At 28.1% G+C, this 20,348-nt stretch overlaps 1 long non-coding RNA gene across 1 annotated transcript in view; it reads right to left on the bottom strand.

Annotated features, from left to right (window-relative positions):
- The window catches only part of LOC148282794 (uncharacterized), a 43,259-nt gene extending 26,424 nt beyond the window's left edge, over positions 1 to 16,835 (bottom strand). Inside the window, exon 1 of the long non-coding RNA XR_015822020.1 lies at positions 16,518 to 16,835. This is a non-coding gene — a long non-coding RNA (uncharacterized LOC148282794). The remainder of the gene's footprint in view (positions 1 to 16,517) is intronic.
- Positions 16,836 to 20,348: the final 3,513 nt, after the last annotated feature.

The following is a 20,348-nucleotide window of genomic DNA, read 5'->3' as shown; positions in this document are numbered from 1 at the left end:
CGTGAAATAAAGGCCGTGAGATGAATTAATATGAGCATAAAGTACGTACCTACATTGTTTCATTGCAAATACAAATCAAACTGAGTTCTAGAAATAGCTTGTTATATAAGAAGGAATTTCTCCATGATTATAAAGACGCTATCTAGAATCACAGATTGCAGGGATTTCAAATTATTGAATGAGATTTCTTAAACAATAGACTATATAATAGATATATAACTCAACTTAAAAGAAAAGCTTTCCATAAAGATTTTAAAGATAGCGTTCCTTATACGAGTATTACACAAGTCGCTAGTTCAGTGAGACTTTTTTCAACAAAAGGAATGTTAACGACGAAATGAGCATTAGTTTAGTGACAGAATGACATCAGAAATAGTAAGGAATGGTTGCTAGTCTCGTTTTTCTAGTAGATAAATCGTGATAGGTGGTATAAAATATGGCACAGAACATGTCTTATCAATATGCAATATTAATAATAACGTAATAAAGGAATTTCATGATATCATAGATCAAGACAAGTGACAGCTAGGCGTTATTAAATTAAAGGTTCGTTCGATTGCAAAAAATAAACGAACAAATAAGTTATTATATAACATATAAAAACAAACGCAATTTCAAGTACCTACAGCACTAGCTGCGTTTCAAACATTAAAGTGTATTGTTTAAGAGGATATGCGTCGAAGAACGGTTTGATAAATATGTATTTAAATACTGTACTGTCACTCTCGCAGGTACCTTCCCGAATACTGTGCGAAAATGACAAATGCGTGTCCAACTGATTATATCTTACTAAAATTGACAAAATAAGGTTTATAGATTCCTCTTTTTTCAACCCCAAAACCATCTAAAAGAAATTTTCCATGTCGGATGGTTTGATTTTTTTAAACCGGTTATTTGTATGACAATAGACAAAAGTAGACGTTTTTAGGGATTTTTGGATGGTCTCTTATAAAAACACGTAAAATAAAAAATTAAATAAACAGTAGTTAGGCGCTAATAGTAGACACCTATAGTGTGTAAAAAAAACATTCCTCTAGTGCCATAATCCAGGGAGAATATACGAGAGTACATTCCTATGAAGAAAAGTCACAAAAATGAATGGAAGTAACTTGAACTCTAACTAAAATGTGTAACATTCTTTTACGCAGCCACTAATTATCATTTCACAGCCAATTGAATAAGCGATTAGAAAAAAAAGAACAGTGAATACATTTAAATAAAAATGTACTTTTGTTTTATTGCGTAAGATTTTGTTTTGAAATCATCAACTTATTTTTTTCATTTTTTTTCATTTGCAAACAATAAATAATAATACGTAATACACATAAATATTGAAACAATAAAAAAAATAGTCACTTTTTATTTTTCATCAATTACACATGTTAACATTAACTTAATACATATATATATATATGTATAAATATATATATATATTTAATATATATATTTAAAGATGTATAAAATGAGCAAAATAAATTATTAAATTGAATTTTAATTATTGTAAAAAAAAAAAAAAAATGTAAAAAAAATGCACAAATTAGTAATAAAATAAACGTTAATAAAATATTTAAGTTTGTTAGTGAAAATTCTTTATGGAAGTTGTAATTTTGTAATTTATTATATAAATAAAAGACGAGTGATACTTTAATCCACAAATTTGGAATATCCAGTGACCGGTTGATGTCACGAAAGCGATGAAACCGGTCATTGGATATTACAAAATTGTGGATTAAAGTATTACTCGTTTTTTATTTATATAATAAAAAATCAACAGAATGAAATACGTTTTTAAATCAAATTAATAATATAAATTATCAAAATAAAATTATTTAAAAAAAACATTTATTAATATTAAACAAATAATAACAATTTATAAAATATTATAAAAACAATTAGCAAAATATGCATTAAAACAAAACTAGCATTGTAATCCATCAAAATTAAATTTTAAAAAATAATTTATCAACTTTAAACCGCATTGTGTAAACACTTCTCAATCAAAGAAATCAGAAATTAAAAATATGTAAATAATATATGATATAGCACACATTGGCATTTCCTAAAGAATTATTTTGAATTAGCCGTATAACCAATTGCGATGTTCATTAAATGCATTGGCTGCATTGTTTTGGACGAGTGAACTTATAAAGTGAAGATTCCATTGTACTAGACCGTTGAACCGAAGTAGAAAATTCTCGAAACATTCTTCTCAACTTAAACCGACAGTATGAAGCGACGTGTTCCGTTTGATAACTCGGAGCACGTACATCTGCAAAGAGCGTATTTGTCGTGATACTCTCCTACTATTACTTTACATCGCGTAACAAACCATTAGCCATCATTTTTAGATCGAGACTCGTATTGTATAGATACAACATGACGGTGGTTACCGAATTCCGGCGAATGGACAACATGGCGGATCTTTTCAGCTTCCAGATTATTGGCGTGAAAGTATCGCTGTTTATTTTTGACCATAGCAAATGGATAAGTAATTTAACGGGTGAATTTCGTTCGCCGTCGAATCAGGTGTAAATGAAAGTTTTGGCGTGTGGCTCTACCGAGGTATATTAATTAAATCATTTATAAAAATCAGACAGCCTCGTGCGACTGAAAAAGTTTACAAGTGTAGTTATGTAATACTAAAAACGGTTGAATACTGTTATTTGTTTTATTTTTAATAATAGTTTAATTTGATATCGTTCGACTGGTACAAATACGGATCATTTGTTAAGAATTTCTGCGGTTTATTAAATACATAGCCGTGAAGGCCGAAATATTTTCGAAATATATGTATATGCAATAAATGCTATTGATAATTACATTTGTTTTCGTAATTGATGTTAATTTGTATCACAATAAACTGTATAAATGCTTTCAAATACTTGGCGTCGTGTTATAACGAAATGTTATAATATTCACGACAAAAACACAAAAAAAAACTTTTTATTTAAATAAACTAAAAAATATTTAAAACAGAAAAAATATGTAAAAATAAAGGTGTTCACATAAATTTTTTAGGCAATTCAATTGCCTTTTCCTTCGATTTTATTTATACTTTAAACCACGTTTTATATGATGAGTAATTTTTGTTGCTGAAAACTTTCGTTATAAAAGGATTTAATAGAATTAAATGAAACAAATAATAAGTGGCAATACAGCTTACCAAAAAATTTCAATTTGGCCACAAATATCAGTAAAAATACTTAGCATGGATATGAAATGGAAAAAAAAAATCCAAAAAAATGTTAAATAATCTAAATATTTAGTGTCCACGACTGAATTAAAACTGTTGCAATCACTGTTGCAATCACAATCACTGTTTAAAACTGAAATATAAAACTGTTAACTGCTTTAAAATAATATTATAAAAAAAAACTTATAATTTTTGACGATGAAACTTAACATATAACAAGTTATACAAAATGTTATAAAATATTTGTATATAATATTTTACTGACTATTTTAGGTCTACTGGTTTTGAGACGTATCCTCTCTATTTGTCAGGACACCAATTAAACCAACTTGCAAACCCCACTCTACTCCTTCACCATGGTTGTTGCACAAAAATATTAAACCAACAAGCCATGCATTTTAATGAGCAACCCTTATATGCACTGATTAGGTTACAAAAATACTTTGTTGGAGAAAAAGTTACAGAATAAAAAAGGAGGGGATGAAGGGAGGGTCTAAATTTATTAAGTATAGGGCGACTATTACAATGAAAACATCATATAATGGGCTATATTGAAAGGTCGTCTGATTATTGATCAAAGGAACCTTATTTTTTAATGCTTTCTTTATGTAAAATATTTCCTTATTGTTGATTTTTATCACATTATTATTTTTTAGTTAAATTTTATTTCAATTTTAACCTAATCAGTGCATGGAAAGGTTCATTATTAAATTATATTGCATGTTGGTTTTAGATTATTTTTCAACAACTATGGTGAAGTTGTATAGTGGGTTCTACATGTAGGTTTAATTGGTGTCCTGACGAAGAAACGGATAAATCTCAAAACCGGTCGACACAGAAAAGTCGGTATTTTTACATTTTTACATTTTTTTTCATTTTTTTTTGTACCACAACAGGCCAGGAGGCCTAATTACAGTGGTGAATTACATCACAGAGCACCCAGGATTGAGAAAAATCACATTTTCATTTTTGTGTTCTCACCGGGAATTGAACCCGGAACCTTCCGTGCGTGAGTCAAGCGTCTTGACCACTACACCACGGAGGCCGCCAGGTATGTGGTAATATACAAATATTTTATAACATGCACAGTAAACAAAAACCTCACCGCTGTAAAACATTTTCTTCTACTTGGTACTTAACAGATGATAATAATAGAGGTACTAAATTACCCGGAAAAAATATCGTTACTGAATGGGACAAATTAACACTCACAATACTTTTTTTAGGGATCATCGATTTTTTCCAAATATTACAAAAGCGTATTCGCTTTTCTCTTTTCTTTCAGTTAATGTTGTCGGTTGTTTTTTTAAGAAAACAATCTTCATTCTTTTACGAAAATAATCTTTTTTTTTTACGTTGTCCAACCTTGTAATTGAAAATGAAGGAACGATTTTGCGAAAAGCGTCTTCATATATAAATTTAATTCTGAGAGACAATTTGAAAACCAATTAAAAAAGTGGCTATTCGTTTTCTACTTGACACATCAATGAATTTAGATACGCTAGAATAAGATAAGTGAACAGTGGGAGAAGGACGAAATCCCCAGACACAATAAAAAATCAAACGTTGTTTATGGGTCCTGCCAGAGAAGGCTTCCATTTATTTTAACAAGGGTCCAAATAAACGAGATACGGTTTTGTCACGTAGTTGGTGATATTTTAGGAAAACAGAACAATATTTTAATGCTACAGACAAAAGCAAATACAATAAGAAGAACACTTCATCATTTCGCTTTTACTTATTTATTTATTTAATATTGCTCTATGCCTTTACTGTAGAAAGAAAATACGCATTTATCAATAATCAATATACAAATATCCAGCCAACATTTATATGCACATTTATTTCAGGTTATGGTCTTGTGATATTTATCCAGGCTTACGGATCAGAGGTTCAAAGATAGAATCCTGTTTTTTTACCATTTGTTTACTTTTTTCCAGCACAGTTATTTCATAAAAATGACACTTAAAGGAATTATTTAAAGAAATCAAAGCGACTAAAATATTATATTCATTTTAAAATTGATAATTTTGTGACGAGATTGAATTTTTTTATTGGCATTTTTTGATGCCAGTTCATTTTAATTATAAAAATTAACACATTTATTTATTAATTACTTTTACTGGTGATCGGATTTTGTCGTGACCAATATCGTCTGACTGGTCTAGTCCAGTTATAGTAATCAGTTATTTTATTGTGTTTTATATAATTTTAAGTCCATTTACAAAATATTTTGGTATAATTAATTGATTATAAGAAGGGGGAAAATAATAATATGAGTTTTGAATTTTTACGCATATAGCATTCGGGGATCGTCGGCGTCGACTGTTTTTTGCAAGTATTACATATTTGTTTCCAAAGAAATTCTAACCATTTGTTGAGAAATCAAAAACTGAGGGGCGTGTTTCTCTGTTAATATTGTATGTTAGTAGTGACTACAAATTTCCTGTATATACGTATGTACATAATTTGTTTTTTACTAATAGTATCGTTATATGTTAAAAACCTTAAAAAAAACGGGCGTCCTTTCAATAATCTATGCAGATACTCAATAAATCCATCGCATTATTATTTTTATCGCACCTTTAAGCAGAACCATTTATGTTATCATGATTGTATTGAAATAAATACATAAATATATACGGAATACGCAATATTGAATATTTAGTAATGTGATTTCGTTTAGTTAAAAATACATATAAAAAACATTTTTTTATGAAGATTGAAGAGGCCATGTCGTGCTGACTTTCTTTACTTTCATTTAAAGCGTGTACCTATTGAGTTTATCTGCCTACTGTGAAATGTGGTTAAAAAGCATATCAATAATGTATCATACAGTTGGGCCGAAAGACTGAATTTGCTTGAAAAATAAAGTTTAATTGATTAATTCATAGTTAAATTAAAAACACATTGAGCTGCATGATCACTTTCCACTGGTAACAAAACAAACCCAATAAGAATATAAAGACAACAAAATAGAATTATTAAACTTACATACTACTTATCCTCTCTGACCCTTACGACTGATTATACGAAAAAACACAACAATTTAGCATAAAACAAAAACTTGACGACAATGAAGGCGATAAAAATCGTTAGCAAAATTGCACTGGGAACATACAAAATGATAACATAGCATTAACCAAAAATGCCAATATACACAAATATAATATACCAGACAACAACCACAAAAAGCAAAAACAGACGTTGGACTGTCAAAAATACTATTTAATCGACTTTAACACTACAATGGCCTACCTTAGCACTCGAGACAAATTTAAAGTCAATCTGAAAAAGCAGTCAATGTCTACACTTTCCAGACAAAATAAAAAATGACTAGACCTTACATTCTTTCTTATATAACTCTTATGACTTTTTAAAAATAATAAATAAATAATGAAAAAACCATATAAGAAAAAAATACTAAAATAACGTTTTTCAAATTCTTTACCAAATTTAAAAGAATTATCAACATTTATCTCTCAGCGTCTATTGCTGCAAAAAGACCTGTAATGGTGCAGAGGTGAGATGATTTGTCCTTCTTATTAGGCGCCAGTAGAGGGAGGGCGAAATATTTCAGGGTAAAACCACCTTTTAACCTAATACTTCATGTCCACCATGCCAAAAATTAAGCCCAGGACTTAAATAGTGTAGGAGAACGCGCCGACCATTTCGCAACGAAGTCTTATCTATTAATTTTATTTTCCGAGTTTTTGCCTGAGGTAGCCATCGAATAAAAAACACTCGTTCGGAATCCTGGTTCTAATTTTTACACAGATCTGTATTTTTCGTTCATCTTGACATTTTAAGGATTCCAAAACTTATATTTTTTTGTTTATAGAACCTACATTTTTTTATATATTTTTAACAAAAATAAATATTTTTTTTGATAAGCAAATATAAAGGTCTATTCATTTATCTGTCATTGGCTGTTTAAGGTTACCACCTTACACAATATGTAATATTCATATTTTTTCCAAGCCTACAATTTGCACTTACAATTTTATTAATTTGTTTATTCCCAGAACAGTCAAAGTAGAAATAGTAATACGAAAATTATTTATTTATTTTTTATTTATTTATTCATATTTTTCGCTTACAAACTATAAATTAATAATAAAAATAATGTGACCTCACTGGGGTTTCCCGTGCCGAGGACACTTAACAATTTGGATTTTTTTTTATTACATTTGAGAATAAACAAAGAAGACTCACTTAAAAAACAAACATAATTAAACAAATATTCAGACAGTTTTAAAAACAAGGTATTTATATACATCTATATTATTTATATTACAAAACACTACAAAACACACAATGAAAACAACAAAAACCTAGCAATAGCCATACAGTTGTGGAGCAGTTGATTCAGCATTGGTATGGGCGAATGAGACAATCCATTTTACTTCTACCTAGCTCCACTATCCATTTTTTTATAGCCTTTTTAAACATTTTCTCATTACTAATTGCTTTAATAGATAGTGGAAGTAGGTTATAGATTTTAATTGAATAATACTCAAAATCCCTTTGTCTGAAAGTGGTATTAGTTTGTATTTGTTTAAGTTGTTTATGTGTTGAGGATCTAGTGATTATATTATTTGTATGTGATGTATTGTGGGGGTTATGTCTTTCATTTGAGTAAGAGTAGTGTTTGAATCTATAAGTGAGTATTGTTTTAGCGTATAATTGTTTTGGTGTCATAAGTTGTGATTTATGGAATATTTCTTCAGTGGATGTCTGTATCGGGACTCTGAGTATTATTTTAATGATGGATTTTTGTGCAACCAATACACTATTTAGAACTGTGTCACTCGCACCACCCCAACCGATTATACCGTACTCCAAAATTGATTGGCACAATGCAAAATAAATCTTTAAAAGTTCCTGTACATTAATTATATTTCGAATAGTTTTGAATAAATACGTTAATTTCTTAAGTTTATTAGTAACATTTTCAATCTGCTGTTTCCACTTTAAATTTATATCAACAATAACTCCTAAGTATTTGACATTGTCTGTCCTATTATCATCTGCATCAATTGCTCATCTTCACCTAATAATGCGTAGAATACTGCACTTATAAGTATATCTGCCGCAGCGTAAATACATCATGATTGTTTCATAAAGGTATGTATTTTATAAAGATGAGTATTTTACTTCAGGAGCCAGTCGACGGACCATAAAAATTGTATCTTATATAAAAATACTTAAAATAAAATAAATACGTTAATCAGTTCGGGGAACGAAGTCGAGACTTCTTGCATGATAGGCAAACGCAGTGACCAGGTGTTGAAAATATCATTAGCGGAATACGAAAATTGAAAAGTATTTTTTTTGTGGCATAACTTTGATTTTCTCTTTACCTGCATCACCTCAACTGAGAGTTGTCTGACCATAACACGTTTACGCAGAACTAAACCGGGTCATTGGAAATCTCGTAAATGCCGTCAATAGTCCATAATAAAGGTTTTCCTATGACAAAGCATGCTAACAAGTCGAGTTACTAGATCCAGATAAATGCACCCACATAATACACTTGCATACAGTCGATACTTGAACTTCAATCTATAGGTCTTTAACAGATCGAGTAATACAATAATAATTACATGGTATATTATCTTGATAACGTTGTCTGATATTGATTTATTCTCATTATTAATAATGTATTGATTGGACGGCCATGTAAGTAAAATAGCCAAAGTATTTTTCAAATATGGTAACATTATCTCTTGTCAAATTAATACCAGTTTTTTTTAGGTTTTGTCGCATCGTCGCACCGGAAGATTTTTTAGAATTATAAAATCTTTTCGGGATGCATTTAAATTAATAATAATTACTGTAAGCACTAAAATAATAGCTAAAAAAAGATGCTATATTATTGAATTTTTTTTTTGTCTGAAATATTATATATAGGTATACAATATTTGAGTTGGTCCAAATGTTCGTAGACGAAAGACTGGATTTCACCTCCTCTGGAGTTATTAAGATTAACAAATTACAACAGGGATGGAGAATACCTTAAATAAGAGAATATGGAAGTCTAGGCAATGCCTAGTATGTCAAATAATTCAGTCAGATGAATTTCTTCGCAACAATAAAGGTTTCAGTTCTATAACTTACTTACACTAAAATCAACAAATGGAAGAATGGAGAGAAATATGGATTAATTGTGTATGCAGACAATTGGTAGAATTCAGTATTTAATTTAGTGATGTATCCAAAATAAAACAAGTTTACTGGATTATAATTTTACTTTATTTTTTATGAAATATACAAAGGGTATATTGTGACGCGTTTCGTCTTGTTAGGACATTTTCAAACAAACTCACTTAAATATTTACAAAGTTTCCTTATTTACTAAAAATAATTGCTATTTTATGTTTGTGGATTTTTAGCCAAATCAGAACAGTAATTAAAATTCAATTAGGGTATACTGAGTATATAAGAAGAATATTTTGGTTATGTTGGGGAAAACCCTTCCATTATTTAAAAATATTTGTAATTGTATGACCATAAAATTAATATAATAATTATAAAAATATTGATTTCATTTATACAGGATTGTATTGAAAATGAAAATTTTTGCTGTAACTCTTTATTGGTGTTGAATTTTAATTACTTTACTTATTTTGGCTTGTATAATAATCCACAAACATAAAATAGTATATAAGGAAACTTTGTAAATATTTAAGTTAGTTTGTTTGAAAATGTCCTAACAATATACCCTTTGTATATTTTATAACAAATAAAGTAGAATTATAATCCAATAAACTTGTTTTATTTTGGATACATCACCAAATGAGAAAAAATATGGATGTTCAAACATAGGCAAAATGGTGAATGTTACACAGTGCGTAAAGTGGCCACTTAAAACAACCAATGACAGGTCATAAGCCCTGTAAATGTCTATACTTTCATATTCCCTTATTTAAGGTATTCTCCATCCCTGTTGTAATTTGTTGATAAAGGTTTACGATTACATTAGTTAATTACAGTGACACAACTAGAAACGACTCACGCCTGTGAACCTCCTCCGACTCACTAGAATATCCGTGTTGAATCGGAGCATTTACAATGCATTCATTAATAAACATGCACATTGCACACACATGCACACACACACACACACACACACACACACGCACACACACACATACATATATATTCACACACATATACAAGTATACATCGGTAGTCAGATGGCAGAAGGGACCATCTGTAATTTTCAAAAATGTTCAGGAGAGCTGGAATACGACTCAATTTCAAGACTTCAATCCCCAAACTAAAATATTTTAGTGTTGTTTTTCGATAATGAAATACCATTCTTAATCTATATGAATGTATTTAATGTAAAAAAAAGTAGATTTATTTACTGAAATATTAAATAAAACTTTTGAAAACTAAAAAATAGAAAAAAGTACAGATGTTCCCTTCTGCCATCTGACTACCGACATATTATAATTTATACATAAATATTATGTTTATATATAATGCATCATACAACATTTACATATTATTATATATTGTATAACTTAATATATTTATTTCTTTTACATTGTATCTATGCTGGTCATTCACCAGTTATTTCATAGTTTATCTCAGTTATCTATTTCCATTACATATAAGGGATAAGTAATTTTTTTTTTAATAAAGAAGATAATTTAAACAATGACTTGTTGGTGATGAATTTTGTTAATGTATTTTTAATTGACAGCAAAAAGAAAAAAAAAGGAAATTCATCAAAATGGTACATTTGAGTATGTTTTGTTAAAACAAAATTGTGTAATCTAAACGTTAAATAAAAAAAAGTTTACTAACGAAAATCGCTTTACAGATATTGCAGGCACTACGACGAATCGTGATTTGTAACAATATTAACAACGAATAACACTTGTAAAATGTAGAAATTAACTTTTAAAACAATATTCAGTTCATCAAACGAATAGGGTACTTGGTAAAACCATGAATTTACTGTGTGAAAAATTTGGTCAGAACATTATTTTTAGAAATGGTTCGGTTGATAGGCTTCCACGATCAGGTGATTTGACGACATTTATTTTTTTATTGAACTACGTTAAGTCAACTGTCTGTTCAAGTAAACCCGTAAGTTTTGAATCATTGGAAGCCAATTTAACGTTGGACATTTCAGACATAACCGAAAGCGCTACGTGATTACTAGTCGCGGAAGACATTTTTGGGATATTGTTATCAAAAAAATAATTTGTGATTAAATGTTTTCGAACACAATAAAAACAAACTTAGCCCAAAAAATATTTCCTTCATTTATTCTATGTAAAGTTATTTCATGTTTAAAAAAACACCGTGAATATTGAATAAATTATTTGTGATCATTTAATTTATTTAGTATATTAAATAAGGGGCGTTGAGACTAAAAGCGAATGCTGTTCATTTTGTAGTGAAATAAAGTTTTTATACATGCACGAGGTCTTGGGTTTGATTTCCGACATATCTATTTATTGAAAAACTGTATTTAATTTCAACTATGTATTTCATTTCAACGTTTAACTAAAAATCACACAATCGTGTAGATTAACATATAAGTGAAATATGTAGGTTTTCTGAATATAATTAAGAAATCTCATACTATCAAATTTGATTGAAGTCTTCCAAAACGACATAATAAAATTTAAAAATACATGTTTACCTACATAAGATTTGCTTTTTTAAAATTATATCTAATAGATACATATATTTTTTTTAATTCACAAGTAGGCAGATACCTATATTTTGGAGTGCAGTGAAGTAAGTATAGCGGACTCACGGATCAGAGGTTCAAGGTTCAAAACCCGCTCTACCCCAACTTGATAATCTTAATAGTGTATTATTAACAACGCATTTAAAATGCCCCAAAAATTAAAATATTTGGGTAAATGATCAAAGTGCAAATATTTCTGCAAACACTTTTATTTATTTAATATTCATTTTTTATTTACTATTTAAAAATAAATAAAAGCACTTTTTGGTTCGCAAATTTCAGTACTTACTTAATAATTACGGAAGTTACGCCATTTTAAGCATGTTTTTTTAAAAAAATATATAATTTTAAAGTAAAATATAAAAGTATTCAAAGGCATAATAGGATCGAAGAGCATTAATAAATCAATACTAAAACCTCTCAAATCTGCTCCAAAATCGATAGATAAAACTATTTTTAAAAAGCTATTTAGATACCCCATTTCAAATTGTTTGAGGAATTCGGGATCTAAGAAATAAGGTAAATTTATATAAAAAAAAATATTGTATAAATTTGTTACCCAAACATTCCAAAACCCCGATTCAATTAAATAAATTTAAAAAAAATGGTTACAGGGTTTTGGTAGAGAAAAATCAGAAAATTTACCAAGATAAATTCTTAAATAATAAATAGTAGATTTTAATATTATATCACGTTATAATATATTAACTAGTAGGTAGGTTTTTTTTATTTATTTTGCATCAAAATGTCTACCTTAAAACAGGTTGTACATAGTAAGGCAAATTAGACATAATCCAGAGAAATCTATTAACTAAAACATGTAGTCGACAATGAAATTTAATTATATTAATAAACCATGATTATTATTTTAATTCCATAAAATAAACATTTTGACTTTTTCACTCTATTCATATTATAAATGATATTTATTATCTTCACAGTCTAGATGGGAATCATAGTAGTATAATGGAAAAACCATAGCAGTTGTAATATAACCGGCACTCTGAACGCTAAAAAATAGCAATAATGCTATTAATTATCTTAATTATTTTTTTTGATTTACAGAAAAATTTATTTTGTAAAAAAAATTGTACGTAAAAAATGTTGCTTGAATTTCTAAGTTATATCAATGAGTATTCAGATGCTTTGAAACTGTGATTCACGAAATAGGTGAATGTTATTTTTGGATGTGACATCCTGCTAAAATTTCATTTTTAAATTATCAGGGTGTAACAATAATTCGATACCTAAGGTACTCAATTTGCCCAAAAAGGTTTGACAGTCGAAGAATTAAATACCATTTATTTAAAAATTTCAAATAAAACCGTCGTAATGGAATGTTAACAGTCGTGTTATCAAACAGGTTTAGGTTCGAATACATTTGTTTTTCAAAATTTATGTATGAATAAAAAATAATTACATCAACTTAAATTCTTCTCGACTCAAACTGTAAACACTTCGTCATTGCTTATTATTATACTTTACATTAACAAAAAGTTCTCGAATGAAACGAGTTTAATTTTTTTGTATTGACTCATCTTTGATAAAGCAATATTTTGTTGTTTTTTTTGCTTAGTCTGGGAGTTTTTTCTCATAAAACCCACGTAAAGTGATTCTCGTAATAAAACAAAAGAAGTAATATCTCAGTAATTTTTAAAAATAGATACTCGTTATGATTTTATTAAACAACATTAATACGCGTACGTTAATTTAACTCATTATTTTTTTATAATTTCAAAATAAATTCACGCAAATAAATTAAATGACTTAGCTGCTTGACTCACGCTCGAAGAGTTTGATTCTCGATAAGAACAAAAAAAAAATTGTTTCTTAAGCCTGAGTGTTCTGTGCCATTCACCAGTAGTTGGGCCTTTTGGCCTGTTGTGGTGAAATAAAAAAAAAATAACAACGTAATTTTAAAAATATAATAGATACAAGTCAATACTCGAAATATGTATTTTCGTGATAATAATTATAGTCATATTATATTTACATATTAATAATTATTCATTTCGTAAGTTTTATGAACTTATTCTAGTTGTATACACGTATATCCTTATTTATAATGTTTACAATTATGTTTTATGTGTACCTTTCTTTATAATTTATCTATCTTCACTACTAAAAATAAAAAAGGGTAACTAAACGATAGTTTTTTTATTAAAAATAGTTCGAAAGTTTTTTTTAAAATTTAGAAAAAAAATCCGTCAATCAGTTTAAAAAAAAAAATAAATTCAATTCAGTAGTTTTAATATTCACATTTCATTTTAAATATCATATGTGCATATTTATATAAATATATAAATTTATTTTATAAGTATGAGTATATTGAAGAATATGAATAAACATATTCATATTATTCAATGTACTAACATTATCATGTTTTAAAAATCCCATCATTAAAATACACTAGGTTTTAAAATATAACGACAACAAATAATTGTATTAATCTTTTGGCTAAAAATACTGACTATATAAATTCGATTAAATATCATAAATAAGATCATAACAGTAATTGGTGTAATTTAAAATAGCAGCGTTAAATAAACAGAACATCAAACATCCAAATAACTGAGTTGCCGCACTGTATCTGATCAGTGGAATAAAAGTAGTACACTTTCGCTTCACTTAAATGCGTCTTAGCTAATAAAACTTATATTTGTTTTTTTTGGAGTTTTAAATGGAACATTGTACTTCTAAAAAATAACTAAATAGGATTGCTTCGAACGATATAATGGTTAATAGCTTATTTTACACTTGATTTTTTTTGTCATGTATTCCCAACTTTTAATACCAGCACGTAATTTAACACAATATGTTTACCAATTGATTATAACCTATCTCGGCAAAAAAAAATTTAACATAAAAAATTGTAATTCTGTTTTCATTTTTATTTATAAAAATATGTATGTCACTGAAAAAAAAACTATGACAACTGCGGGAAATTGTATATCTCTTAAATATTTTTGTTGGTTGAGTTAAAAAAAAATTAACATAATTATTTTTAATATTTTTCTATTATATTCATTAATATTTTTAATTTATTTATATAAGATATTTACAACACAGGTGTCTTATTTTTCTGTGATTTTTATGAATACAAAAACGTTAAAATTTACAACCAAGTTAGCCAAGATTTCTTCAACCATCGTAAATAATTTATGATTGAAATAAGGGTCGATGAAATGCGCAATTAAAGTGTCAAAATCGGAACATTTTTGGGACGTAGTAAATTATTCACTATTAGAAAATAAGAATTAAGTTGGGGTAGATTGGGGTTTGAATCGGACGGATCTCTGATCCGAGAGTTTCTTATACCCAAGTATATATTATACAACCTGATGCAATTTTGTCTTTGAAATATTTTTAAAATCAAAAAATATATGTACTCAATTCATATTAAATTAAATGCGTTCGTGTGTAAATGCGTTCGCATTTTTATACGCTTTAGGAATGACAAATCTACCATTAGTCAATTTAAATGGAAATAATCACAAGACATTGAATAGTAATAGAAAATAATTTAACCATTATGAATTCTTGATCCTCTGTATGGGTTTCTTGTAGTTTTATAAAATCAGTATCGGACCTCAGCTGCTTTGAACTTGATATGCAAAAACCAAACGGCGGTCAATGTCAACAGGTTATTGAGTTTATTTGGACTTGGCTATTTTGTATACGAAAACCAGTATGCAATTATTGCTTGCAGTATTTGATAGATGTGTTTTGTAGATAACAAAGATAAAAAAGAATAGTTTTTGTTTACGTGATAACATGTTTTTTGATTTTGTGAATATATGCAGAAAAACGTTTTTAAAAACATTTGAATGTTATACGAATGAAAATTATTTATATTATTTAATACTTATATTTATTATTTTTCTGACTTTATATAGAGTTTTCGTCCCGTGGTTAGTGTTGCAGACTCACGGATCAGAGGTCCGAGGTTCGAGCCTCACTCTACTTCAACTTTATTTATTTTTTCTAATAGTGAGTAATTTACAACTTGTTGAAAATGACCACTAAAATAGAAATATTTGGTCAAATTACAAGGACGCTAATAATGATTTATTTTGTATAAAAAAAATATATTTCTCTAGTAAACATAAAAATAAGTTTTATTAAATAAAACGCAGTTCGTTTAAATTTAATTATTTAAATATTTAGTAACAAGATTGTTTCATATAATTTACACAAGAAACTGGGAAACAAACTGATGTCAATCAATAAATCATTTGATTGTTTTTGTTTAATCTTCAAGAGTAAACTTAATTAAGTAATTCTCATTTGTGTATTTAAAATATTGTATATGCTTCCACTTTTGGTTTTATTATCTCACAACTCAAGACAGGCCAGACAAACTCACGAAGATAGGGATAAGTTTGTCTTTTATGTTATATGTATATATTTACTTTGTAATCAATTAAATTAATTGATTAAAAATAAATAATAAAATAATAATGATCAACTCAAAAGATAAGTTTTGCACATGAAAAGTTAAAATCGAAATTCACAATAATTATTCATTTGGTATTATAACAATTTATTAATAATTCACTAAAAATAAAATACTATGACATAAATTTAAAAAAAAAATCAAAAACTCACCGGAACTGATCAAAGTATCCTAGCAGAAACCACTAACACCTAAATGTATTTTAATCAACTAGTCAGTAGTAAGATGTCACTTGTCCGTTAATTATAAAGTTCACTTAAAACAGTTTAACAGTCAGTCAAACTAACGTAAAGAGGGATACTAATTTTAAAAATTATTACGTTTTTTTGTCGTCAGTTCGCGGTTAAGGTTCGTTAGGTCAAGTCGCTGTGGGGGTACAGCGTTGAGAATGGTACAGATAAGTTTAGTTGTGTTGTGTTCGTGGAGTCATTTAGGCCAAGCGATCGGTGCGGAGTACATTAACAGACTGAAGACATGAAAACGGTTGCCGCGCTTGCCTGTTAGATTTTGCCTCGAAGAACTCTTTGGCTTCGGTGACTTTCATTCTTTTGCTTGGGAGGGGGCGCGGGGCGAGGTACGCTCGGACAGCTGAACGGAGAAAATGTTAGCGAGAATAGATGGATTTTACTGCGGAATATGACAAGTCTCCTCATCAGAAGACGAAAAACAAAGTTAAATCTTTAAAAATTGATAAAACATCGCGCAGCGTACAGAATTCTAGAAAAATAACGAATTTTATTAATGATTTTTAACGCGAGTTGTGTAAATTTATTTCAGATTGTCAAACGTCAATTAAGAGCTTTGATCATTTAAAAACTATAAACAATAATTAACTGCAATGTAATTTATCAAAAATACGTGAAAATTTAATACCATCATGTATGGGATTATTTTGTGTAATAGTTTTAATTGAGTAGGCCAAAATTTCGAATTCCATAAAATGTTGAAATTATACTTATTTATCATCCAAAACAGTGCTTAGATATATTTTTTTTAATTGGCAAGTGACGTTATTGTTTTGTGTGCCTATTAAGGCAGTTTTATTTCTCGCGAGTGACACGAGGAAGAAAGTATCAAAAGTGATTTAAGTGATTTCAGTTGTGATAAAAATAATTCAATTTACTACAATATTTGAGTTTGTCCAAATGTTCGTCGTCATAAGACTGGATATCACCTCCCCGGGAGTCATTAAGATTAACAAACTACAACAGGGATGGAGAATACCTTAAATAAGGGGATATGGAAAATGGTGGATGTTACACAGTGTGTAAAGTGGCCACCTTAACCAGCCAATGACCGGTCATAAACATTGTAAATGCATAAACTTCCATATTTATTCCTTTATTAAAGGTATTCTCCATCCTTATTGTAATTTGTTAATTAAATTTATATATATGCGCCTTGAATTATAACAATGATTTAAAAAAATAAAAAAGACTCCCGAATAAAATAATGGTTCTAACACTTTGTTACTGGCTGGTATTTTGTAACTGTCAACAAGATAACTTTAAAATATATATTTAACTAATTCGAATTATTAGCTATTTATTGACACTGCAAAAATATAGCTTGCAAATTTCCTGATATTTATTTAGAACCTAAATTATTAAAACGATTTATTTTCCGTATTATTTTTATAGATATTGAACGAAATTAAGATCTTATCATCCGTAAAAATATTTAATGTGGAATCAAATGAAATAATAAGAATTCGAGATACAAATATTTCAATAGTAAAAATGATAATATGACGCAGAGATATCAAAAACATTTTTGCCTCTGTTTTTGAAGGTTAACGATAGCTTATATTTAAAAATAATGTATACCACAAAAATAGCAAAAAAACGTTCCGAAAAAATCTAAGAAACGTAAAAAAGATACAATTTAATTTTAAAAATAGGTTGAGGATTTTTTTATGTAGGAGTTTATTCTGGTGTAATATATTTCAGTATGTCGATGAAATCAGAAATAATTTTCAAACACCCGGAAGTTTGTCATTTCATAATAGTTATATTGGCAAAGTGGATCAGAATAATGATTTTATAGTAGTAAAGGTGATTAGTTGCTGTTCAATAGATTATAATGTATATTGTATTAAACGTGTATCAGTTCATGTGTGTACATAATAATGGTAGGAATATAATTAATGATTACCAAATAAAAAATGACATACGCAATTGTATATACTACACCAGTGACCTAACTAAAGGATGCATATTTGCAATAAACACGTTAAGGTGATTTCTTCCTATAAAACATTGTTTTTGTCTGATTTCATATTCTGTGAGTACGCTAAATTAAAGTAAATATTTAAAAATCTTTTTTTTTTACGTTCAGCTAATTTCTAAAAAACGAATAACATGTTTTTGAGAGAGTTTGTAAAGATAAATATTTTCGTATTTAAAATTTTATATATTTTGACATACAAAATTACCAAAAAAAATATCTCAAGGTCTTTAGATAACTTATCTCAAGATATTTTTATCATATTCATTGAAATTAGTATATTTTAAATAAATGCATAATAAAAAAATAAAAAATGCAGGCTTGACAACTCATACTCGTAGTTTTTAATGTTGAACACAGTTTTTTTTATTATTTCGTTTTTAAACCTTTTCATTTTCTTTTCAAAATTTTACAAGAACAATTATAACGATGTAAACGCACACTTTTTAGCCATAAAACCAGATACATTTAAATTATGCGGTGAAGTATTTTATGTTGTATAACTCAGCAAAATATTTTCATAAAGTAAATAATTGAAATTTAAATTCGGAAAACGCTGCTTATATTTTTTACCGAAAAGAAATCGCTTTTACTATATTGAGAACAAAAATTTAGATGTATTTGTAGTTCTAAAATAAATAAAAATCAGGTTCAAAATACATGTCCATTAGTGTTCAAATATTTTTTTTGCAGTATGTAGACGTAAACGGTTAAGTATTAATTAATCTTCTTAATGGTTTTGCTTCAAAGTACACAACTAAATGATATTGAAAATTTCATTATGGTTTTATTTAATGAACAAGTAACATAAATAGCTTTGATACAAACATGTGCAGTAAAATTCTGTCAATATTATCTTTTGTTTTCAACGTTAAATTAGTATATATTTCAATAACTATTTATTAAGTATTTAATAACATTATTTAAAACTTTAATTTGAAAGTAAATTGTTCAAATGAATAAATTTAAAACCTTCATACGTTTATTAAATGAGAATACCGAATTACGAAAAAATAAGTATAATTTTTTGCATACGATATTATTGCTTTGGTATTGAAGCGTATTTCCAAATATGAAAACATTTACCGTCTTTCACTTTTATATTATTAATTGAAGCATATATAACATTACGAAAAATTATGTCATTACCGAAAATTTGTTTACGTTTATTTTTTCATGTCAACTTTCGAGAATCTAATCAAACATCAAGATAGTCAAACGCGTTAACCACAATACGATCAAGAAACTAGGATATAAAATTTCTATCTGATGTGATCCTGTTGCGGTAGTGAACAAAAGATACGAGTTTCAAGGTTTTTTTTGGCATGATCATCATGATCTTACCCATATCTGAACTTGATGGTGCATAAGGCACTGAATCAGCTCTCCACTTGTAGCGTATATAATCTCTTGCGTAAAGGAAAGCTGATCAGATTAATGCATCTAATTTATTTATTTTTCAGAAACATCCAGTCAACAATGATTTAATGATGTAAACATAAGATTTAAAGACAGACCAGCAAAGTTTCCAAATAAAAATAATACCATATATTTTAATACCAGGACACTGAAATATTGCAGGGAAAAACACATTTAAAAATTTACATTTTGCGTTGACCCTGCCAGTAATTAAACCCGAGACCTCAAGCATTGTAGGCAAACGCGCAAACAACTACACTATGAGCCAGACATATTCCGAATCAACGTGCTCTTTCAGAGTGTTTACCTGAGAGTATTCAAGTCGAAAAAAATCGTTA

This window comes from Micrasema longulum, unplaced genomic scaffold (assembly GCF_059751315.1).
Source record: "Micrasema longulum isolate JH-2025_06_02 unplaced genomic scaffold, ASM5975131v1 h1tg000293l, whole genome shotgun sequence".
Taxonomy (NCBI): Eukaryota; Metazoa; Arthropoda; class Insecta; order Trichoptera; family Brachycentridae; genus Micrasema; species Micrasema longulum.
Note: the sequence above shows the minus strand (reverse complement) of the source record. Positions and strands in the feature narration are given on the sequence as shown.